This window comes from Triticum urartu, chromosome 2A (assembly GCF_056163025.1).
Source record: "Triticum urartu cultivar PI428250 chromosome 2A, HENAU_Tu73, whole genome shotgun sequence".
Lineage (NCBI taxonomy): Eukaryota > Viridiplantae > Streptophyta > Magnoliopsida > Poales > Poaceae > Triticum > Triticum urartu.
Genome location: NC_141874.1, coordinates 95,448,358 through 95,475,480, shown reverse-complemented (window position 1 = coordinate 95,475,480; position 27,123 = coordinate 95,448,358).

The window sequence follows — 27,123 nt, the reverse complement described above, 5'->3', positions numbered from 1 at the left end:
GTTTTTCAGGTCGAGCAAGTTTCAACTGGGTTGTAGACTGTCCAAGGTTGGTTTTGTTTTTAACAGGCCCAGCCCATGACAACAACGGGGCACAAAGATCAAGCAGGTATCTACTGGCCTCTGGTCCGCCAGCATTAGTTATATTTTGTCTTACAACATCCGCAGGCAGTTTTTTTTACTGAATCAAACACACAGCCCAGTTCTATTATCCTCTTGAAACGCATGTCCTGCATCCGTTTGCTAATCTCTACCTATAGTTTTACTAGTTCATATACACGTATCATTATATTGAAAACACATAAAATTCCCTTTTCATATTTACATCCTTATTTTTGTTTTTTCCCACCCAGCGCTGACTTTTTTACCACTGGTTTTCCCTTCAACCAACTCAATTGTCCCACGTCTTATTTGCTTATAAAAACAAAACAATTTTTTTGGCAAATCAATAAGTTCTTTAAAAATGTTTATCATTTCGAAATTACAACAGTTCGGACTCCACCGAAATATGCAAAATAAGGTTGAACTTTTTGACCGTGGTCCTGGGCAGAAAATGGGCTGTAATAAATTACTTAAGAATTAGCAAATGGGCTGCAAATTATAAAAAATAGCAAATGGGCTTTATGTTGTCTGCCACAGATTTGGAGGCTGACTTGTGGGCCTACTAAGTTCATGCATACACAAGGTTTCTCAAAAAGAAACTTAGTCAACAATCGACTCTACCAGTGTCAGACCGTTAGATGTCAATCTAACGGCAATCGTGCTTCTTCAGTCTCTGATCTTCCTGCCCCAGCTGCCCAAACCAGTGCCGTCGGAACTGTCTGCTCCCGCCTCCCGTGGCCGGCAGTGCTTCCGGGCAGGCCTCACGGCCCCATCATACTCGCATCCCTGGCCTGTCTATCCCTCTACTCACCCACACCTCCTGTTATTTTCCGGTGACGGCAGCCGAACCAGTCAACCCTCGTACTCTCCACCACGTGGGCAGCCACTGCCGTGTTTTCCCCGGCTCCATGTCGTTCCCTTCTTAGGCCTCGCCGTCGCCCACCACCCTGGTGCTCTCGGTGCGGCATGGTCAACGATGTCCATCCAACGGCTGTAGTGCTTCTTCAACCTCTGGTCTTCTTGCCCTAGCCACCCAAAGCAACGTCGGTCGTGCCGCATGCTCCTGCCTCCCGTGGCCGGCTGTGCTGCTGCGGAGGCCTCACCGTCCCCATACTACTCCCACCGCTGGCCAGGCCATCCCTCCACTCACCCACTCCCCTTGTTATTCTGCGGCGACGGTAGCCTCACACCGCAGCCGAACCAGCGAACCCTCGTACTCCTCTTCGCATGGGCATCCACTGCCGCGTCTTCCCCGGCTCCGCGTCGTCCCCTTCCTAGGCCTCGCCATCGTCCACCGCCGTGGTGCTCTCGGCACGGCGTGGTCAATGTGGTCAACGACCAACTTCCATCGGAAAAGTACTGTACGTGGAGAGGCTGACAGCTGGGTCCACGGCAGCCGCAAGGAAGTGCCTCCTTATTACACGCAAAATAATTATTCCTCCACCTGACAGCTAGGATCCACCGGACGGGCCACCAGTATTTCGCGGAAAAATGTTTCCCCCCTGACTGCTGGGACCCATCGGACGGACCACCGTATTTTGCGAAAAAACATTCCCCCCGCTGTCAGCTCGGACCCACCGGAAGTGCCTCCTTATTACGCACAGAAAAATGAATACCCCGTGCTAGCTGGGACCCACCATGGTGGGAGGCTGACTTGTGGGCCTACTAAGTTGACGGGGATGGAGGGCTTTGTCAACTTAGTCAATATGAACGATTCTAGCTCCAGTGACCGTACGATGTCCATCCAACGGCCGTCGTGCTTCTTCAATCTCTGCTCTTCTTGCTCCAGCCGCTCAAACAAGCGCCGGTGGGACTGCCTGCTCCCTCCTCCCCGCGGTCGGCTCTGCTGCCGCACAGGCCTCACCGCCCCATCGTACTCCCATCGCTGGCCTAGCCATCCCTCTACTCACCCACACCTGTTGTTATTCTCCGGCGACGGAAGATGAACCAGTAAACCGTCGTACAGTCGTACTCCCCTCCGCATGGGAAACAACTGTCGAGTCTTCCCTGCCTCCGTGTCTTTCCCTTCCTAGGCCTCGCCGTCGTCCACCGCCCTAGTGCTCTCAGTGCGGCCTGGTCAACATGGTCAACGACCGACATGCATTTGAAGTGGACTGTACGTGGAGAGGCCGACAGCTGGGTCCACGGCCGCACGCAAGGAAATGACTCCTTATTACACGCAAAATAATGATTCCTCCACCTGACATCAGGGACCCACCGAAATGTTTCGTGAAAAAAATGTTACCACCGCTGACAGCTCGGACCCACCAGCTATATCTTCACACGCAAGGAAGTGCCTCATTATGCACAAAAAAATGAATACTCCCCCTGTTAGCTGGGACCCAGTATAGTGGCAGGCTGACTTGTGGGCCTACTAAGTTGATGGGGATGGAGGGCTTTGTCAACTTAGTCAATATGCACGATTCTAGCTCCAGTGACCGTATGATGTCCATCCAACGGCCATAGTGCTTCTTCAACCTCTGGTCTTCTTGCTCCAGCCGCCCAAACCAGCGCCGGTCGTGCCTCGTGCTCCTGCCTCCCGTGGCCGGCTGAGATGCGGCGGAGGCCTCACCGCCCCCTACTACTCCCACCGCTGGCCAGGCCATCCCTCTACTCACACACACCCCATGTTATTCTACGGCGACGGCAGCCTCACACCGCAGTGAACCAGTGAACCCTCGTACTCCTCTACGCGTGGGCATCCACTGACGCGTCTTCCCCGGCTCTGCGTCGTCCCCTTCCTAGGCCTCGCCGTCGTCCACCGCCCTGGTGCTCTCGGCGCGGCGTGGTCAACATGGTCAAGGAACGGCTTCCATCGGATGTGGACTGTACGTGGAGAGGCTGACAGCTGGGTCCACGGCCGCAGCAAGGAAGTGCCTCCTTATGACGTGCAAAATAATTATTCCTCCACCTGACAGCGGGGACCCACCGGACGGGCCACCGTATTTTGCGAAAAAACATTTCCCCCCTGACTGCTGGGACCCACCAGCTACACCTTCGCACGCAAGGAAGTGCCTGACAGTCGGGACCCACCTGGTCGAAGCATACGTAGCGTTGTCATTTTGGTCGCGAACGTGTACGTAGATACTGGTCGATGTAGAGGCATGCACGTGTCGTAGTAGAGGCGCGCATGTAGCATGTACACGTACGTACAACAGCCAGGGTGCAAGAAAGAATATACGGCCATGTATGTGTACATACGGGTGGGGTCTCGAACGCCTACTCGCGCATACGTACGGCCAGGGCTCGTGTACATGGCTGGGTCGGAACGGAGAAACAGCGTCGTCGTCGTGTTCATGGGGAGGCAACGGAATGCGTCGTGTTCATGGGGAGGCAACATAATGTGTCGTGTTCATGGGGAGGCAACGGAATGCGTCGTGTTCATCGGGAGGCAACGGAACGCGTGGGAGCCAACCAGCTGGGTCGGAACGGAATGCGTGGTCGTGTTCATCGGGAGGGCTTGGATGGAACAGGCGATGGAAACGAGGCATGGCATACCGCAAAACGGAGGAAACGGACCTCCTACGTTCGGAACGGGGTCCTGTTGATCGGGAGGGGTGTGGCGTACCGCAAAACGGAGGAAACGGACCTCCTACGGTCGAAACGGGGGTCCTGTTGATTAAGAGGGGTGTGGCGTACCGCAAAACGGACGAAACGGACCTCCTACGGTCGAAACGGGGGTCCTGTTGATCGGGAGGGGTGTGGCGTACCACAAAATGGACGAAACGGACCCCCTACGGTCGAAACGGGGGTCATGTTCATCGGGAGGGGTGTGGCGTACCGCAAAATGGGACTCCACATGATACTGTTCATCTCCACCGTCGACCTCCTCCAGCCTCCACGGGCTACCGTCGACCTCCTCCAGCCTCCATGGGCTCCTGTTCATCAAGCCTCCGCCGCGCGCTACTCCACCGGCTACTGTTCAACCACCCCTCCATGGGCACCCCTCCACCGTCTACTGTTCAACCAGCCCTCCACACCACGGGGTCCTGTTCAACCACCCCTCCACGGGCACCCCTCCATCGTCTACTGTTCATCCAGCCCTCCACACCACGGGGTCCTGTTCATCCAGAGGCAACGCCACCACTCACTGCTCATCCACCCCCACCCCCCCCGCAACGCTCACTATTCATCAAATCGATCGGCTTCAGTTAGCAGCAGTAGTGAAGGAATCGCTCGATCGGGTTCAGTTAACAGCCATCGATCGGTCGCTCGGGTTGAGTTAGAGCCCAACGCCTCGCTCGGGTTTAGTTAGAGCCAATGCCTCGCACACACGCACGTACGTGTACGAGAGAAACGCGCATCGCTCGGCCCCTGACCTCCCATCGTAACCGGGAACTCCCCAAAATTTTCCTCCCCCTCGCTTCTACCACGGTTTTTTCCGTCATGGACGACCCAAAGAATGTCATGCAGTTGCGTGTCCGGCCCGCCCAGGAGGAAAAGCCCATTTTCTGTCATGATTTTTTGTCATAGAAGTAGGAGCCCACCACATCTATGATGATACCGGGTTTTGTCACAATTATCGTCATAGAAGTGTCATATGTATGATAGAAAAAAAATTTGTTCGGCCCAAAATGTCACGGGTGTGTCTTTTTTTGTAGTGTGCTGTGTACCAGACCTGATGTGTGCCTTGCTATTAGTTTAGCAGGTAGGTACCAAAGTAATCGAGGAGTGGATCACTGGACAACGGTCAAGAACATCTGAAGTACCTGAAAAGGACTAAGGATATGTTTCTCGTTTATGGAGGTGACAAAGAGCTAATCGTAAATGGTTACATTGATGCAAGCTTTGACACTGATCCGGACGATTCTAAATCGCAAACCGGATACGTGTTTATATTGAACGGTGGAGCTGTTAGTTGGAGCAGTTCTAAACAGAGCATCATGGCAGGATCTACATGTGAAGCGGAGTACATTGCTGCTTCGGAAGCAGCAAATGAAGGAGTCTGGATGAAGGAGTTCATATCCGATCTAGGTGTCATACCTAGTGCATTGGGTCCAATGAAAATCTTTTGTGACAATACTGGTGCAGTTGCCTTGGCAAAGGAATCCAGATTTCACAAGAGAACCAAGGACATCAAGAGACGCTTCAACTCCATCCGGGATCAAGTCCAGGTGGGAGACATAGAGATTTGCAAGATACATACAGATTTGAATGTTGCAGATCTGTTGACTAAGCCTCTTCCATGAGCAAAACATGATCAACACCAAGGCTCCATGGGTGTTAGAATCATTACTGTGTAATCTAGATTATTGACTCTAGTGCAAGTGGGAGACTGAAGGAAATATGCCCTAGAGGCAATAATAAAGTTATTATTTATTTCCTTATATCATGATAAATGTTAATTATTCATGCTAGAATTGCATTAACCGGAAACATGATACATGTGTGAATACATAGACAAACAGAGTGTCACCAGTATGCCTCTACTTGACTAGCTCGTTGATCAAAGATGGTTATGTTTCCTTGCCATAGACATGAGTTGTCATTTGATTAACGGGATCACATCATTAGGAGAATGATGTGATTGACTTGACCCATTTCGTTAGCTTAGCACTTGATCGTTCAGTATGTTGATATTGCTTTCTTCATGACTTATATACATGTTCCTATGACTATGAGATTATGCAACTCCCGTTTACCGGAGGAACACTTTGTGTGCTACCAAACGTCACAACGTAACTGGGTGATTATAAAGGTGCTCTACAGGTGTATCCGAAGGTACTTGTTTAGTTGGCGTATTTCGAGATTAGGATTTGTCACTCCGATTGTCGGAGAGGTATCTCTGGGCCCACTCGGTAATGCACATCACTATAAGCCTTGCAAGCATTGTAACTAATGAGTTAGTTGCGGGATGATGTATTACGAAACGAATAAAGAGACTTGTCGGTAACGAGATTGAACTAGGCATCGAGATACCAACGATCGAATCTCGGGCAAGTAACATACCGACGACAAAGGGAACAACGTATGTTGTTATGCGGTTTGACCGATAAAGGTCTTCGTAGAATATGTGGGAGCCAATATGAGCATCCAGGTCCCGCTATTGGTTATTGACCGGAGACGTGTCTCGGTCATGTCTACATAGTTCTCGAACCCGTAGGGTCCGCACGCTTAAAGTTCGGTGACGATTGGTATTATGAGTTTTTGTGTTTTAATGTACCGAAGGTAGTTTGGAGTCCAGGATATGATCAAGGACATGACGAGGAGTCTCGAAATGGTCGATACGTAAAGATCGATATATTGGATGACTACGTTCGGACACCGGAAAGGTTTCAGACATATACCGGAGTACCGGGGGATTACCGGAACCCCCGGGGGGCTTAATGGGCCTACATGCGCCTTAGTGGAAATAGAGGGCAGCAAGGGGGGTGTGGAGCGCCCCCCAAGGCCCAAACCAAATTGGTTTAGGGCAAGGGGGGCTGGCCCCCTCTTTCCTTCTCCTCCTCTCCCTTTCCTTCCCTCTCCTACTCCTACTAGGAAAAGGAGGAGTCCTACTCCTAGTGGGAGTAGGACTCCCCCTCTTGGCGCGCCTCTCCCTGGCCAGTCGCCTCCTCCCCTTGCTCCTTTACATACGAGGGCAGGCGGGCACCCCATAGACACAACAATTGATCATTGATCTCTTAGCCGTGTGCGGTGCCCCCCTCCACCATAATCCACCTCGATCATATCGTAGCGGTGCTTAGGCGAAGCCCTGCGTCGGTAGCATCATCATCACCATCAGCACGCCGTCGTGCTCACAAAACTCTCCCGTGAAGCTTTGCTAGATCAGAGCTCGTGGGACGTCATCGAGTTGAACGTGTGCTGAACTCGGAGGTGTCGTGCGTTCGGTACTTGGATCGGTCAGGTCATGAAGACGTACGAATACATCAACCGCGTTGTGCTAACGCTTTCACATTCGGTCTACGAGGGTACATGGACACACTCTCCCCTCTCGTTGCTATGCATCACCATGATCCTATGTGCGTGTAGGAAATTTTTGAAATTACTACATTCCCCAACATATATAGGAGGAAGAAGTAGGTCGGTGGAGCCACAAGGGGCCCACGAGGGTGGAGGGCGTGCCCCCTGCCTCGTGGCCTCCTCGTTGGTTGCTTGACATCCACTCCAAGTCCTCTGGATCACGTTTGTTCCAAAAATCACGCCCCCGAAGGTTTCATTCTGTTTGGACTCCATTTGATACTCTTTTTCTATGAAACACTGAAATAGGCAAAAAAAACAACAATTTGGGCTGGGCCTTCGGTTAATAGGTTAGTCCCAAAAATAATATAAATTTTTATAAATAAGCCCGTTAAACATCCAAAACAGAATATATAATAGCATGGAGCAATCAAAAATTATAGATACGTTGGAGACGTATCAAGCATCCCCAAGCTTAATTCCTGCTCGTCCTCGAGTAGGTAAATGATAAAAACAGAATTTTTGATGTGGAATGCTTTTTCTCAATGTAATTTTCTTTATTGTGGCATGAATGTTCAGATCCTAAAGATTCAAGATAAAAGTTTAATATTGACATAAAAAAATAATACTTCAAGCATACTAACTAAGCAATCATGTCTTCTCAAAATAACATGGCCAAAGAAAGATCATCCCTACAAAATCATATAGTTTGGTCATGCTCCATTTTCGTCACACAAGAATGCTCTCATCATGCACAACCCCGATAACAAGCCAAGCAATTGTTTCATACTTTAGTAATCTCAAACTTTTTTCAACTTTCATGCAATACATGAGCGTGAGCCATGGATATAGCACTATGGGTGGAATAGAATATAATGAAGGGGGTTATGTGGATAAGACAAAAAGGAGAAAGTCTCACATTGACGCGGCTAATCAATGGGCTAGGGAGATGCCCATCAATTGATGTCAATGCAAGGAGTAGGGATTGCCATGCAACGGATGCACTAGAGCTATAAATGTATGAAAGCTCAACAAAAGAAACTAAGTGGGTGTGCATCCAACTTCCTTCCTCATGAAGACGTAGGGCACTTGAGGAGGCCCATTGTTGGAATATACAAGCCAAGTTCTATAATGAAAAATTCCCACTAGTATATGAAAATGACAAATAAGAGACTCTCTATCATAAAGATCGTGGTGCTACTTTGAAGCACAAGTGTGGAAAAAGGATAGCAGCATTGCCCCCTTTTTTTGGGCCTTATTTTTTGCCTTTATCTTTTTCTTTTCTTTTTTTGGGAATATTCTATTAATGATGATCATCACACTTCAATTTATTTATTTACAACTCAATGATTACAACTCGATACTAGAACAAGATATGACTCTATATGAATGCCTCCGGCGGTGTACCGGGATGTGCAATGACTCATGAGTGACATGTATGAAAGAATTATGAACGGTGGCTTTGCCACAAATACGATGTCAACTACATGATCATGCAAGGCAATATGACAATGATGATGCATGTCATAATAAACAGAACGGTGGAAAGTTGCATGGCAATATATCTCGGAATGGCTATGGAAATGCCATAATATGTAGGTATGGTGGATGTTTTGAGGAAGATATAAGGAGGTTTATGTGTGATAGAGCGTATCGTATCATGGGGTTTGGATGCATCGGCAAAGTTTGCACCAACTCTCAATGTGAGAAAGGGAAATGCACGGTACCGAAGAGGCTAGCAATGATGGAAGGGTGAGAGTGCCTATAATCCATGGACTCAACATTAGTCATAAAGAACCCACATACTAATTGCAAAAATCTACAAGTCATCAAAAGCCAAGTATTATGCGCATGCTCCTAGGGGGATAGATTGGTAGGAAAAGACCATCGCTCGCCCCCGACCGCCACTCATAAGGAAGACAATCAAATAACACCTCATGTTTCAAATTTGTTACACAACGTTTACCATACGTGCATGCTACGGGACTTGCAAACTTCAACACAAGTATTTCTCAAATTCACAACTACTCAACTAGCACAATTTTAATATCACTATCTCCATATCTCAAAACAATCATCAAGTATCAAACTTCTCTTAGTATTCAATGCACTTATATGAAAGTTTTTTTATAATATCAAAAGCAAATTACCATGCTGTTCTAAAGGAATCTCAAAATAATTTAAGTGAAGCATGAGAGATGAATTATTTCTATAAAATGAAACCACCAGCGTGCTCTAAAAGATATAAGTGAAGCACTAGAGCAAAAACTATATAGCTCAAAAGATATAAGTGAAGCACATAGAGTATTCTAATAAATTCCGATTCATGTGTGTCTTTCTCAAAAGGTGTGTACAACAAGGATGATTGTGGTAAACTAAAAAGCAAAGACTCAAATCATACAAGACACTCCAAGCAAAACACATATCGTGTGGTGAATAAAAATATAGCTCCAAGTAAAGTTACCGATGAACGAAGACAAAAGAGGGGATGCCTTCCGGGGTATCCCCAAGCTTAGGCTTTTTGGTGTCCTTGGATTTTACCTTGGGGTGCCTTGGGAATCCCCAAGCTTAGGCTTTTGCCACTCCTTGTTCCATAATCCATCAAATCTTTACCCAAAACTTGAAAACTTCACAACGCAAAACTTAACAGAACATCTCGTGAGCTCCGTTAGCAAAAGAAAACAAAACACCACTTCAAGGTACTGTAATGAACTCATTCTTTATTTATATTGGTGTTAAACCTACTGTATTCCAACTTCTCTATGGTTTATAAACTCCATTACTATCCATAGATTCGGGAGGCGCCGTGGAGGTTGTCGGCGAGGGCGACGGAGAGGTCCGGCTTGCTGGGCTGGCGGACGGCAGGGCAAGGGCCAGCGCGGAGGGGGCTCGAGCGCTGCAGAGGGAGAAGGACGGCGGGAGCTGCAGGGTGCCGGCGATGCCGATGGCCTCATGAGCCATGCCGGGCAACGGACGCAGCTTGGGGGAGGCGCGGATGCGGGGCCTTGTTGGTGGCCTGCTGGACGGGAGCGAGGAAGGAGACGCGCGGAGGAGGCTCGCGGGCAGGCAGCAGCGTAGCTGCACAGGGCTCCGACGGCGCGGGGTGACGACGCCATGGGAGGTGGGCTGTAGAGGGAGAGAGGGAGGAGCGCAGGATCAAGAGGAGAGGTCGTGGGGATCGGGCTGAGGGGAGAGGTCGAGGGATCTCTCGATCCCTCTGGCGGCGCTAGGAAACGAGGAGGAGGGGTGCAGGGAATCGGGCTAGGGAGCGCTAGGGTTACAGCTGGTGGAGTGGATGGGCCTTAGAGGCCGGCCTAGTTGCTGCTTCTTGCTGGAGACCCAAATGGGCTGGTTGGGCTCTCTCTCTCTCTCTCTCTCCCTCAATCTTCTTCTTAACCATTAAGAGAAAAGAAAATAGATAGAAGAAGAAAAAAAAATAGAAAGAGAGGGTTAGGGATGGAATTTGGGCATGGGGTTTATATTCCCAGACTCACAAGAATGTGTATGATCCAAGAAAAATGGAGTGGGCATTCTTCAAAGTTTTAAATTCAAACTCATTTGATTTAAATTCAAATGGTTCGAATAGGAAGTGAGGGTTTGGAAGGTCCAAAAATGTTCGGATTTTTGGTGGAGCTCCGGAAAATGGAGAAAGGATATATAGCAAAGTTAGAGGCCAAGACTTGTGATAACAAAGGCATTGGGATTTTTGCAAGTGTGTTAGGGTGAATTCCAAAATAGTGGAATATTTAATATAGCTCCCTATTATTGGGTATATGTTGTAAAGAGAATCACCACGTGAATTCCCTCGGTTTAAATGGACCGAAGATCCATACGATTTATTTAGTTGAGCTGCAAAGATTAAAGACATGATGACATGATGCAATGCGCATGATGCAATGATGAATGCAACGAACCAAACAAATCACACAACGAAAACTCAGAAATCAAGGAAGGCATCTGAAGCTCCGGTCTTGGGGCGTCACAACACTCCACCACTACAAGAGGATCTCGTCCCGAGATCTAGGATTGCACCGGAGGGAAACGGAAGAGGAAGCGAAGAGGTAAAACTAAGTTGCTTCTTCGACAAACGAGTGAAATCCATGAACCTTGAGAGGTTAAACCATTTTGAGAAAAGAAAACAATGGAGATGGTCGAAGTTGAAAACACTCCATTAGAAAAGAGGAACAAGTAAGAACAAATTCGGACAGCACTCCGGTTGAAAAGAGATGTAAGACTTTGATAAGATGAAAAGAACTTGAGCAGAGGGCACAACACTCCGATTGAATGGATAAGCAATGGAAAGAACATGATCTTTGACAAAAATGAGATAATGGGTTGAATAGAACATCACAAAGCCTCTGGAAGAAATGAAAGAATGGAATTAAAGGAATGGAATAGAAAACAACATATTCAAGCTCACGGAACATGTCTTTATCTCCGGTCATATGATCAGTACATCCACTATCAAGGACCCATTCCTTTCCTCCAGCCATGTAGCCGTGAAGATTTGCCATAAGACCAAAGTGTCTCATCGCATCATCGAGATCATAGTCACTATCATCATCCTCATCATAGTATCCATGTTCAAAATCATTTTGTGATTGATTAATTCCTAGAGAGGGTAATTCATTAGACAAATGATCATCACAATGGTCACCTTTATGAATTCTAATAGCTTCGGATATGATATCGCTAATGATCCCAACATTTCCTATGGCACGCATGAGATTGGTAAGCTTAAATAGACAATCACCAAAGCTAGGATCACTAGAATTCATCTTACTCAAAGCAATAGACTTATGGAGAATTTCGTCTAAATTTTTCAAGGAATAATCTAGAAATCGTTCCTCAAGAAATTTCCATATAGTATAGGCACAATCAAGAGTAGGCAAACTAGCAATCAAATTTTTGGGCAATCCTCTTATGATAAGATTGATGGTTCTAAGATTGCGAATCATGTCAAGATCCTCTTAGGGTGTGGGATGCAAGGGATCAATATGAGGTGCACAAGGGCTAGCAATGTACTTGTTCAAGTGATATTCATTGAAAATCTCAAGCATTTCATTTTTCCACTCATGAAAATATTCTCCATCAAGAATAGGCACTCTATGTCTAAGACTCCCCAAAGTAGACACATCCATCTTCCTCCAAAGGTGTTTAAACCAAGGCAATGGATACCAAGGCTCTGATACCAATTGAAAGGATCGAGAAGAGGTGTCTAGAGGGGAGTGATTAGACACTAAGTACCAAAAGTTGAAGTTTTTAATTTCGTTAAGTTGAAGTGGAGTTTTGGCACAAGTTTAACAAACACGATACATATCAAGCAAACATGCAAAGAGTATATGAGGAGCGGAAAGTAAAGCATGCAACTTGCAAGAATGTAAGGGGAAGGGTTTGGAGAATTCAAACGCAATTGGAGACATGGATGTTTTTGTCGTGGTTCCGATAGGTGGTGCTATCGTACATCCACGTTGATGGAGACTTCAACCCACGAAGGGTAACGGTTGCGCGAGTCCATGGAGGGCTCCACCCACGAAGGGTCCACGAAGAAGCAACCTTGTCTATCCCATCATGGCCATCGCCCACGAAGGACTTGCCTCACCAGCGGTAGATCTTCACGAAGTAGGCGATCTCCTTGCCCTTACAAACTCCTTGGTTCAACTCCACAATCTTGTCGGAGGCTCCCAAGTGACACCTAGCCAATCTAGGAGACACCACTCTCCAAGAAGTAACAAATGGTGTGTTGATGATGAACTCCTTGCTCTTGTGCTTCAAATGATAGTCTCCCCAACACTCAACTCTCTCTCACAGGATATGGATTTGGTGGAAAGAAGATTTGAGTGGAAAGCAACTTGGGGAAGGCTAGAGATCCAGATTCATATGGTGGGAATGGAGGAATATCTTTGCCTCAACACATGAGTAGGTGGTTCTCTCTCAGAAAATGTGTATTAGAAGTGTAGGTATGTTCTGACGGCTCTCTCCACGAATGAAGAGTGGGTGGAGGGGTATATATAGCCTCCACACAAAAACTAACCGTTACACACAATTTACCAATCTCGGTGAGACCGAATTGAGAAACTCGGTCGGACCGATTTAGCAAACCTAGTGACCGTTAGGATTTTCGGTGGGATTGAGATGCAACTTGGTAGGACCGATATGGTTAGGGTTAGGGCATAACGTAATCTCGGTGTGACCGATTACACAAACTCGGTGGGACCAATTTTGGTAATAAGCTAACCAGAGAGTTGGTCAGGCAAACTTGGTGAGACGGATTACACAAACTCGGTGGGACCAATTTTGGTAATAAGCTAACCAGAAAGTTTGCATTGTAATCTCGGTAGTACCGATTGCTCAATCTCGGTGGGACCGATTTTGGTAATGGACATACACAGAGAGATTACAATCCCATCTCGGTGAGACCGAGATCCCTATCGGTGAAACCGATTTGCCTAGGGTTTGTGGCAGTGGCTATGACATCTGAACTCGGTGGCGCCGGATAGAAGAATCGGTGGGGCCGAGTTTTACTTTTGGTTTAGGTCATATGTGGCTGTGGGTAAGGTAGTTGATGGTTTTGGAGCATATCACTAAGCACTTTGAGTAAGCAAGCCATTACGCAACACCTCATCCCCTCTTGATAGTATTGGCTTTTCCTATAGACTCAATGTGATCTTGGATCCCTAAAATAGAAAATGTAGAGTCTTGATCTTGAAGCTTGAGCTAATCCTTTTTCCTTAGCATCTTGAAGGGGTTCCACATCCTTTAGTCCATGCCACTTAATTTGTTGAACTTGTCTGAAACATACTAGGTAAAAGTATTAGTCCAACAAGAGATATGTTGTCATTAATTATCAAAATCACCCAGGGAGCACTTGTGCTTTCAGTTGAGCACCATGTTTATTTGAGAGTATAGCTTGGCATATCATAACTTCAAGAGAAATCTTGAAGAGCAATTGAAGAATGAAAAGAATCCTTGACGAACCACGAAGTAGAGCCTCCATGAAGAACTCCGGTAACAAAATGATGATAAAAGAAAGAGAAGTTGAAAACACAAGGTGAAGCCTTGTAATTATTTAGATGGATCTTCGTGGTGATATAGTTGAGAGATCTTGGAACTACGGGAAAAGTATGAAGCACTTGAACCGAGAATTTACTCATCGTGGACAAACTCTGGAAGAAAGAATCCATCATTTGGATGAAGCAAGAATAAGAATTATGTTATGCGTATCCTTCACCAATTTAAATTGATAACAAGCAACGGATTTGGCATACTACTTATTCTCGTAGAAAGGATTAAGAGTGATATAGCGCTTTTGCTTTCAATCTCCCCCTTTTTGGTAATTGATGGCAACATACATCAAAGCTTTAGATAAAGATATAGAGAATAGCAAGTAAAGCTTTGGAAAGACATGTAACAAGCATAGGCTCCCCCTACATGGATGCAATCATGTGAATATGGAATATAGAAGCATGTGAGAGCATAACCATGACAGAGTAGCAAAGTGTTACATGTATCTTGGCTATATGCATCAGGGCAAAAGATATGAATATGGGAAATGTACCTTCATGCCCATGAGTCCTTCTTGCAAACAGTATGTACATCGGCAAGAATTTCTCATACACATGACTATGATGCATATACTTACCTTGTGGTCTTGAGTTGTCTAGGATGGGATGAGCCTGTGTAAACAAGGTTAGATAACATAGATGCACCCACTAGCTAGAGCAAACAAAAGAAACCACAAGAGTACCAAGACTGGGATGACATGTAGAGTGAGTACAGAGTACCACGATAGATATTGACATGTCCCCAAAGAGAAAGATATGCAATGAATTTAATAATTTCTTTCCCTTGGATGTCTTGCTCCCCCTGAATCTAGCATGGGATACTGGGAGAATATAGGGAACAGAAAAACAAAGCTCAAAGAAACAAATGAATAGAGCTAATGCAAATAAGCACATATGAACATGTCTTTCCCCCAAGAAGACATGTGGCATCTCTCCTCTTGAACATCAAGCATCTGGGATCCTTGTGAAGGAAATATGCCCTAGAGGCAATAATAAAGTTATTATTTATTTCCTTATATCATGATAAATGTTTATTATTCATGCTAGAATTGTATTAACCGGAAACATAATACTTGTGTGAATACATAGACAAACAAAGTGTCACTAGTATGCCTCTACTTGACTAGCTCGTTAATCGAAGATGGTTATGTTTCCTAACCATAAACAAAAGAGTTGTTATTTGATTAACGGGATCACATCATTAGGAGAATGATGTGATTGACATGACCCATTCCATTAGCTTAGCACCCGATCGTTTAGTATGTTGCTATTGCTTTCTTCATGACTTATACATGTTCCTATGACTATGAGATTATGCAACTCCCGTTTGCCGGAGGAACACTTTGGGTGCTACCAAACGTCACAACGTAACTGGGTGATTATAAAGGAGCATTACAGGTGTCTCCAAAGGTACATGTTGGGTTGGCGTATTTCGAGATTAGGATTTGTCACTCCGATTGTCGGAGAGGTATCTCTGGGCCCTCTCGGTAATGCAAATCACATAAGCCTTGCAAGCATTACAACTAATATGTTAGTTGTGAGATGATGTATTACGGAACGAGTAAAGAGACTTTCCGGTAACAAGATTGAACTAGGTACTGGATACCGACGATCGAATCTCGGGAAAGTAACATACCGATGACAAAAGGAACAACGTATGTTGTTATGCGGTCTGACCGATAAAGATCTTCGTAGAATATGTAGGAGCCAATATGGGCATCCAGGTCCTGCTATTGGTTATTGACCGGAGATGTGTATCGGTCATGTCTACATTGTTCTCGAACCGTAGGGTCCGCATGCTTAAAGTTACGATGACAGTTATTATGAGTTTTATGCATTTTGATGTACCTAAGTTAGTTCGGAGTCCCGGATGTGATCACGGACATGACGAGGAGTCTCGGAATGGTCGAGACATAAATATTGATATATTGGATGACTATATTCGGACACCGGAAGGGTTCCGGAGAAGTTTCGGATAAAACCGGAGTGCCATAGGGGTTACCGGAACCCCCCGGGGGGTTAATGGGCCTTATGGGCCTAATGTGGAGAAGAGGAAGGGGCTTCCAGGGCAGGCCGCGCGCCCCCTCTCCCCCTAGTCCGAATTGGACAAGGAGGGAGGGGCGGCGCCCCCCCTTTCCTATTCTCCCTCCACCTCTCCTAGTTGGACAAGGAACGGGGAGGGGAGTCCTACTCCCGGTAGGAGTAGGACTCCTCCTGCGCCCTCCTCTAGGCCGGCGCACCACCCCCCCTTGGATCCTTTATATACGGAGGCAGGGGGGCACCCTAGGACACACAAGTTGATCCTCGTGATCGTTCCTTAGCCGTGTGCGGTGCCCCCTGTCACCATATTCCACCTCGGTCATATCGTTGTAGTGCTTAGGCCAAGCCCTGCGTCGGTGGAACATCATCATCGTCACCATGCCGTTGTGCTGACGGAACTCATCCCCGAAGCTTTGCTGGATCGGAGCCCGGGGAGCGTCATCGAGCTGTACGTGTGCTAAGAACTCGGAGGTGCCGGAGTAACGGTGCTTGGATCGGTTGGATCGGGAAGAAGACGTACGACTACTTCCTCTACGTTGTGTCAACGCTTCCGTTGCGATCTACAAGGGTACGTAGATCATACTCTTCCCTCTCGTTGCTATGCATCACCATGATCTTGCGTGTGCGTAGGAATTTTTTTGAAATTACTGCGTTACCCAACAGTGGCATCCGAGCCTAGGTTTTATATGTTGATGTTATTTGCATGAGTAGAACACAAGTGAGTTGTGGGCGATATAAGTCATACTGCTTACCAGCATGTCATACTTTGGTTCGGCGGTATTGTTGGATGAAGCGGCCCAGACCGACATTACGCGTACGCTTACGCGAGACCGGTTCTCCCGACGTGCTTTGCACAGAGGTGGCTTGTGGGTGATAGTTTCTCCAACTTTAGTTGAACTGAGTGTGGCTACGCCCGGTCCTTGCGAAGGTTAAAACAGCGCCAACTTGACAAACTATCGTTGTGGTTTTGATGCATAGGTAAGATTGGTTCTTGCTTAAGCCTGTAGCAGCCACGTAAAACTTGCAACAACAAAGTAGAGGACGTCTAACTTGTTTTTGCAGGGCATGTTGTGATGTGATATGGTCAAGACATGATGCTGAATTTTATTGTATGAGATGATCATGTTTTGTAACAGAGTTATCGGCAACTGGCAGGAGCCATATGGTTGTCGCTTTATTGTATGCAATGAAATCGTGATGTAATGCTTTACTTTATCACTAAACGGTAGCGACAGTCGTGGAAGCACAAGCTTGGCGAGGCGACAACGATGCTACGATGGAGATCAAGGTGGCATGCCGGTGACGATGGTGATCACGACGGTGCTTCGAAGATGGAGATCACAAGCACAAGATGATGATGGCCATATCATATCACTTATATTGATTGCATGTGATGTTTATCTTTTATGCATCTTATCTTGCTTTGATTGACGGTAGCATTACAAGATGATCTCTCACTAATTATCAAGAAGTGTTCTCCCTGAGTATGCACCGTTGCGAAAGTTCTTCGTGCTGAGACACCACGTGATGATCGAGTGTGATAGGCTCTACATTCAAATACAACGGGTGCAAAACAGTTGCACACGCGGAATACTCAGGTTATACTTGACGAGCCAAGCATATACAGATATGGCCTCGGAACACGGAGACCGTAAGGTCGAGCGTGAATCATATAGTACATATGATCAACATAGTGATGTTCACCAATGAAACTGCTCCATCTCACGTGATGATCGGACATGGTTTAGTTGATTTGGATCACGTAATCACTTAGAGGATTAGAGGGATGTCTATCTAAGTGGGAGTTCTTAAGTAATATGATTAATTGAACTTAAATTTATCATGAACTTAGTCCTGGTAGTATTTTGCAAATTATGTTGTAGATCAATAGCTCGCGTTGTTGCTTCCCTGTGTTTATTTTGATATGTTCCTAGAGAAAATTGTGTTGAAAGATGTTAGTAGCAAAGATGCGGATTGGATCCGTGATCTGAGGTTTATCCTCATTGCTGCACAGAAGAATTATGTCCTTGATGCACCGCTAGGTGACAAACCTATTGCAGGAGCAGATGCAGACATTATGAACGTTTGGCTAGCTCAATATGATGACTACTTGATAGTTTAGTGCACCATGCTTAATGGCTTAGAATCGGGACTTCAAAGACGTTTTGAACGTCATGGACCATATGAGATGTTCCAGGAGTTGAAGTTAATATTTCAAGCAAATACCCAAGTTGAGAAATATGAAGTCTCCAACAAGTTCTATAGCTAAAAGATGGAGGAGAATCGCTCAACTAGTGAGCATGTGCCCAGATTGTCTGAGTACTACAATCGCTTGAATCAAGTGGGAGTTTATCTTCCAGATAAGATAGTGATTGACAGAATTCTCTAGTCACCATCACCAAGTTAGTAGAACTTCGTGATGAACTATGATATGAAAGGGATAACGGAAACGATTCCCAAGCTCTTCGTAATGCGGAAATTGACGAAGGTAGAAATCGAGAAAAACATCAAGTGTTGATGGTAGACAAGACCACTGGTTTCAAGAAAAGGGCAGTGAAGAAGGGGAAATTTCAAGTTGCTGCTCAAGTGAAGAAGCCCAAGTCTGGTCCTAAGCCTGAGACTAAGTGTTTCTACTGCAAAGGGACTGGTCACTGGAAGCGGAACTACCCCAAGTGATTGGCAGATGAGAAGGATGGCAAAGTGAACATAAGTATATTTGATATGCATGTTATTGATGTGTACTTTACTAGTGTTTATAGCAACCCCTCAGTATTTGATACTAGTTCAGTTGCTAAGATTAGTAACTCGAAACGGGAGTTGCATAATAAACAAAGACTAGTTAAGGGTGAAGTGACGATGTGTGTTGGAAGTGGTTCCAAGATTGATATGATCATCATCGCACACTCCCTATACTTTCGGGATTAGTGTTGAACCTGAATAAGTGTTATTTGGTATTTGCGTTAAGCATGAATATGATTTGATCATGTTTATTGTAATACGGTTATTCATTTAAGTAAGAGAATAAATTGTTGTTCTGTTTACATGAATAAAACCTTATATGGTTGCACACCCAATGAAAATAATTCGTTGGATCTCGATCGTAGTGATACACATAATCATAATATTGAAACCAAAAGATGCAAAGTTAATAATGATAGTGCAACTTATTTGTAGCACTGCCGTTTAGGTCATATTGGTGTAAAGCGCATGAAGAAACTCCATGCTGATGGGCTTTTGGAATCACTTGATTATGAATCAGTTGATGCTTGCGAACCATGCCTCATGGGCAAGATGACTAAGACTCTGTTCTTCGGAACAATGGAGCGAGCAATAGATTTGTTGGAAGTCATACATACTAATGTATGTGGTCCGATGAATATTGAGGCTCGCGATAGGTATCATTATTTTCTGATCTTCACAGATGATTTGAGCAGATATGAGTATATCTACTTGATGAAACAAAGGTCTGAAACATTTGAAAAGTTCAAAGAATTTCAGAGTGAAGTGGAGAATCATCGTAACAAAAATGAAAGTTTCTACGATATGATCGCAGAAGTAAAATATTTGAGTTACGAGTTTGGTCTTCAATTAAAACAATGTGGAATAGTTTCACAAACTCATGCCACCTGGAACACCACAGCATAATGGTGTGTCTGAATGTCATAACCGTACTTTATTAGATATGGTGCGATCTATGATGTCTCTTACCGATCTACCACTATCATTTTGGGGTTATGCATTAGAGATAGCTGCATTCACGTTAAATAGGGCACCATCTAAGTCCGTTGAGACGACACAATCTGAACTGTGGTTTGGCAAGAAACCAAAGTTGTCATTTGTTAAAGTTTGGGATTGTGATGCTTATATGAAAAGTTTCATCCTGATAAGCTCAAACCCAAATCGGAGAAATATGTCTTCATAGGATACCCAAAGGAGACTGTTGGGTACACCTTCTATCACAAATCCGAAGGCAAGACTTTTGTTGCTAAATTTGGAGTTTTTCTAGAGAAGGAGTTTCTCTCGAAAGAAGTGAGTGGGAGGAAAGTAGAACTTGATGAGGTAACTATACCTGCTCCCTTATTGGAAAGTAGTTCATCACAGAAATCTGTTCCTGTGACTACTACACCAATTAGTGAGGAAGCTAATGATGATGATCATGTAACTTCAGATCAAGTTACTACCAAATCTCGTAGGTAAACCAGAGTGAGATCCGCACCAGAGTGGTACGGTAATCCTGTTCTGGAAGTCATGTTACTAGACCATGACGAACTTGCGAACTATGAGGAAGCGATGATAAGCCCAGATTCCGTGAAATGGTTTGAGGCCATGAAATCTGAGATATGATCCATGTATGAGAACAAAGTATGGACTTTGATGGATTTGCCCGATGATCGGCAAGCCATAGAAAATAAATGGATCTTCAAGAGGAAGACGGACGCTGATAGTAGTGTTACTATCTACAAAGCTAGAATTGTCGCAAAAGGTTTTTGACAAGTTCAAGGTGTTGACTACGATGAGATTTTCTCACTCGTATCTATGCTTAAGTCTGTCCGAATCATGTTAGCAATTGCAGCATTTTATGAAATCTGGCAAATGGATAAACAAAACTGCATTCCTTAATGGATTTACTAAAGAAGAGTTGTATACGATGCAACTAGAAGGTTTTGTCGATCCTAAAGGTGTTAACTAAATATGCAAGCTCCAGTGATCCATCTATGGACTGGTGCAAGAATCTCGGAGTTGGAATATACGCTTTGATAAGTTCATCAAAGCATATAGTTTTATACAGACTTACGGTGAAGCCTGTATTTACAAGAAAGTGAGTGGGAGCACTACATCATTTCTGATAAGTATATGTGTATGACATATTGTTGATCGGAAATAATGTAGAATTATTCTGCAAAGCATAAAGGAGTTTTTCAAAGAAAGACCTCGGTAAAGCTGCTTACATATTGAGTATCAAGATCTATAGAGATAGATCAAGACGCTTGATAAGTTTTTTCAATAAATACATACCTTGACAAGATTTTGAAGTAGTTCAAAATGGAACAGTCAAAGAAAGAGTTTCTTGCCTATGTTACAAGGTGTGAAATTGAGTAAGACTCAAAGCCCGACCACGGCAGAAGATAGAAAGAGAATGAATGTCATTCCTTATGCTTTGGTCATAGGTTCTACAAAGTATGCCATGCTGTATACCAGATCTATTGTATGCCCTACCATTGAGTTTAGCAAGGGAGTACAATAGTGATCTAAGAGTAGATCACTGGACAGCGGTCAAAATTATCCTTAGTGGAATAAGGAAATATTTCTCAATTATGGAGGTGACAAAAAGGTTCGTCGTAAAAAGTTACGTCAATGCAAGTTTTGACACAGATCTGGATGACTCTAAGTCTCGATCTAGATACATATTGAAAGTGGGAGCAATAAGCTAGAGTAGCTCCGTGCAGAGCATTGTTGACATGGAAATTCGCAAAATACTTACGGATCTGAATGTGGCAGACCCGTTGACTAAAATTATCTCACAAGCAAAACATGATCACACCTTAGTACTCTTTGGGTGTTAATCACATAGCGATGTGAACTAGATTACTGACTCTAGTAAACCCTTTTGGGTGTTGATCACATATCGATGTGAACTATGGGTGTTAATCACATGGTGATGTGAACTATTGTTGTTAAATCACATGGCGATGTGAACTAGATTATTGACTCTAGTGCAAGTGGGAGACTGAAGGAAATATGCCCTAGAGGCAATAATAAAGTTATTATTTATTTCCTTATATCATGATAAATGTTTATTATTCATGCTAGAATTGTATTAACCGGAAACATAATACTTGTGTGAATACATAGACAAACAAAGTGTCACTAGTATGCCTCTACTTGACTAGCTCGTTAATCGAAGATGGTTATGTTTCCTAACCATAAACAAAAGAGTTGTTATTTGATTAATGGGATCACATCATTAGGAGAATGATGTGATTGACATGACCCATTCCATTAGCTTAGCACCCGATCGTTTAGTATGTTGCTATTGCTTTCTTCATGACTTATACATGTTCCTATGACTATGAGATTATGCAACTCCCGTTTGCCGGAGGAACACTTTGGGTGCTACCAAACGTCACAACGTAACTGGGTGATTATAAAGGAGCATTACAGGTGTCTCCAAAGGTACATGTTGGGTTGGCGTATTTCGAGATTAGGATTTGTCACTCCGATTGTCGGAGAGGTATCTCTGGGCCCTCTCGGTAATGCACATCACATAAGCCTTGCAAGCATTACAACTAATATGTTAGTTGTGAGATGATGTATTACAGAACGAGTAAAGAGACTTGCCGGTAACGAGATTGAACTAGGTATTGGATACCGACGATCGAATCTCGGGAAAGTAACATGCCGATGACAAAAGGAACAACGTATGTTGTTATGCGGTCTGACCGATAAAGATCTTCGTAGAATATGTAGGAGCCAATATGGGCATCCAGGTCCCGCTGTTGGTTATTGAGCGGAGATGTGTCTCGGTCATGTCTACATTGTTCTCGAACCGTAGGGTCCGCACGCTTAAAGTTATGATGACAGTTATTATGAGTTTTATGCATTTTGATGTACCGAAGTTAGTTCGGAGTCCCGGATGTGATCACGGACATGACGAGGAGTCTCGGAATGGTCGAGACATAAAGATTGATATATTGGATGACTATATTCGGACACTGGAAGGGTTCCGGAGAAGTTTCGGATAAAACCGGAGTGCCGGAGGGGTTACCGGAACCCCCCGGGGGGTTAATGGGCCTTATGGGCCTAATGTGGAGAAGAGGAAGGGGCTGCCAGGGTAGGCCACGCGCCCCCTCTCCCCCTAGTCCGAATTGGACAAGGAGGGAGGGGCGACGCCCCCCCTTTCCTATTCTCCCTCCACCTCTCCTAGTTGGACAAGGAACGGGGAGGGGAGTCCTACTCCCGGTAGGAGTAGGACTCCTCCTGCGCCCTCCTCTAGGCCGGCGCACCACCCCCCTTGGATCCTTTATATACGGAGGCAGGGGGCACCCTAGGACACACAAGTTGATCCTCGTGATCGTTCCTTAGCCGTGTGCGGTGCCCCCTGTCACCATATTCCACCTCGGTCATATTGTTGTAGTGCTTAGGTGAAGCCCTGCATCGGTGGAACATCATCATCGTCACCACGCCGTTGTGTTGACGGAACTCATCCCCGAAGCTTTGCTGGATCGGAGCCCGGGGAGTGTCATCGAGCTGTACGTGTGCTAAGAACTCGGAGGTGCCGGAGTAACGGTGCTTGGATCGGTCGGATCGGGAAGAAGACGTACGACTACTTCCTCTACGTTGTGTCAACGCTTCCGTTGCGATCTACAAGGGTACGTAGATCATACTCTCCCCTCTCGTTGCTATGCATCACCATGATCTTGCGTGTGCATAGGAATTTTTTTGAAATTACTGCGTTACCCAACACCTTGATGATTACTCTTTCCTAGAGTATTCCCTCCCCCTAGAGATCTCTTCCCCTAGAGATATGATTAAGCTTTGATGTGATCTCTCTCTCCCCCTTTGACATCAATTTCCAAGAAGGGTCTTCTGGAATTTGTTGTGAATGGGTTCGGTCCTTGAATCATAGTACAACGCATTAAGGTAAATGTGATGCTTGCAGAGGACAAGATTCATTGAGTGGAGCTGGATTAAGAATAAAGCAGGAATAAATGGCAAAATGTTTTTCCTGTAGTGAAATCAGTGTCACCGAGTTGTATGCTTCGGTTGCTCCGAAAATCTCCGGCTAGACCGGAGACATGAAACCGGTGGAACTGAGTTCATCACAAAGAAAAACACTTGTAACCTAAGTTCACTGGAGAAATAAGATCTCACAAGGATTTGCAATGAATTGGATGCAGAAAATGCAGAACAAAAAGCAAAGAAAAGAAACTAAAAGATCTAGATGAAGTTTTTTTTGAAAGGGGAAACAAATATGCATGAGACAAATGCAAGAACACAGAAAAGAACACAAGAGAACTTCATCTAGAGTTGGGCGGTGACAAGGTCACCTATGTTAGAGTATATTGACTTAGGAGTCAAGTGAGATCACTTGATCATAGGTCGTACTCATCGTTTAAGCTCAAAATGGGGTTACCATTTTTCGTTTAAGTATCTTGATGTATTCACATCTTGTCGAGTTTCTTTGACTCATGACTTGGAGTAAAGCTACTCTAAGATGGAATAACATACCTTGGGTGGCGGTGTTGATCTTGATCGTGTAGTTGAACTTGTGTGGGTTGCTCAAGGTTGATGTAGCCCATCAAGAGTTGGGAGCACCCTTTGGATTTTGAGTTCATCTACCTACATGGGTTAGTTTTCGCAAGGAAGAGCACTTGTGTATCCAACATGACAATCATGAAACTCAACATAGAATTTGTCAAAGGATATTTTTGAAAGGTTTTGTGCTTCCTTGTCATCAACCACCATTGTGTAGAGACTTGGTGATGTAGAGATTGCTCAAGATGTGAGTGAGTTTCAATCTCATAGAATTAGATTCATCCAAGTACCTACAAGGGTTAGATAACATGCAAGATGCAAATTTTCAAGACATAAGATAATCATCATAGGAGAAATATCAAGTGATTAGTCGTAAGCTCAAGTCTTGCATGTATCCAATGGAGTTCCTACTCCAAGTTTGAAGCATCAATGATGTTCAATTCACCTCTTAACCTCGAAAACACTTTCTCATCAAGTGTTTTAGTGAATATATCCGCTAATTGCTTATTGGTGCGAACATGCTTAAGGTTTATGTCACCCTTAGCAACGTGATCTCGAATGAAATGATGACGAACTTCAATATGCTTAGTTCGAGAGTGTTGCACGGGATTGTGGGCAATCTTGATAGCACTTTCATTGTCACAAAGTAGTGGAACATGTTTCACATATATCCCATAATATTTAAGAGTTTGGATCATCCAAAGTAATTGAGCACAACACGAACTAGCGGCAATGTATTCCGCTTCGACGGTGGATAAGGATACCGAGTTTTGTTTCTTGGAAGACCAAGACACAAGTGATCTACCAAGGAATTGACAAGTACCCGAAGTGAACTTTCTATCAACCTTGTCACCGGCATAGTCCGAGTCGGAGTAGCCAACAAGATCAAAGGAAGCCCTCTTTGGATACCAAATGCCAAAATTTGGTGTATTTATTAAGTATCTCACTATCCTCTTCACGGCCTTAAGATGACATTCCTTAGGAGCAGCTTGATATCGTGCACACATGCACACACTTAGCATGATATCGGGATGTGAAGCACATAGATATAACAATGAACCAATCATAGAGCGGTAAACTTTTTGATCAACCGGTTCACCATCTTTGGTCAAATCAAGATGTCCACTAGTAGGCATGGGTGTAGTCATACCTTTGCATTCTTGCATATTGAACTTCTTGAATAAGTCCTTGGTGTACTTCGTTTGAGAGACAAAGGTGCCTTCCTTAGTTTGCTTGATTTGCAAACCAAGAAAGAATTTGAGTTCACTCATCATAGACATCTCAAACTTCTCCGACATTAGCTTCCCAAACTTTTCACTAAAATGAGGGTTAGTTGGTCCAAATATAATATCATCGACATAAATTTGGCATACAAATAGTTCTCCATTAACCCTTTTAGTAAAAAGAGTAGAATCTAATTTTCCAATTTCAAAGCCTTTTTCAATAAGGAACTTGGTCAAGCATTTATACCATGCTCTAGGAGCTTGTTTAAGACCATAAAGGGCTTTGTGAAGTTTGTAGACCTGATTAGGTTTCTTAGGGTTGACAAACCCGGGAGGTTTATTAACATAAACTTCCTCCTCAATTTCACCATTTAGAAAAGCACTTTTAATGTCCATTTGGTACAAAGTGATATCATGGTGATTAGCATAAGCAAGTAAGATGCGAATGGACTCAAGTCTAGCAACGGGAGTATATGTGTCACCATAGTCCATACCTTCGACTTGTGTGTAGCCTTGGGCGACGAGACGTGCTTTGTTGCGAACCACTTGTCCATCTTCATCTTGCTTGTTGCGAAACACCCATTTGGTACCGATGATGTTGTGGTTGTTGTCGGGCTTCTCGACCAATGTCCACACTTGATTTATCTCAAAGTTGTGTAGCTCTTCATGCATAGCGTTTATCCAGTCCGGATCCTCCAATGCTTCTTCAACCTTCATAGGTTCAATGCTAGAGATGATTGAGTAATGTTCACAAAAGTTAGCCAAACGAGTTTTAGAGCGAGTGATTCTCCCGGTTTGGATATCATTGTAGATTTGCTCCACGGGATTATCTTTAGCAATTCTTGCTCGAACTCGTGAAAGCTTTTGCTTGGGTCTTGGTTGAACATCTTCTTCATCTTGTTCTTCTTCTTGGCCTTCTTCATTGTTAGCGTTGTCATTCTCTTGTCGTGGTGGAGAAGGAGGTTGTTGACGTTCGTCTTGGTGCACTTCCTCGTTTTCCTCATCTTGGTGTGTCCCACTCGTGGATGCTTCCGTATCAACTCTTGGTTCACCTTGTCGTGAGGTAGAAGCTTCCACTTGGACGGACGAGGTACTCTCCTTCATCTCCGTTGGATGAATCTTGCCAATAGACAAGTCTTGGATTGCTTCCGAGGGATCTTTGTCTCCTACATCAATTGGCAATTGCTCTACTTGCGAGCCATTAGATTCATCAAACTTCACATCTACCGTTTCTTCAACCTTTTGGGTGAAATTGTTGTAGACACGGTATGTGTGAGAGTTTGAGCCATAACCAAGTAGGAAATCTTCATGAGATTTAGGAGCAAATTTAGAATGACGATGCTTATCAAGAATGTAGCACTTTGAGCGGAATACTCGAAAGTATCCAACTTGGGGTTTGTTACCGGTGAGGAGCTTGTATGCCGTCTTGCCGAGTAGCTTGTGAAGATACAAGCGATTTGTTGCATGACAAGCTGTCTCAACCGCTTCCGCCCAAAAGTGTTTTGGTGTCTTGTACTCATCAAACATCGTTCTTGCCATCT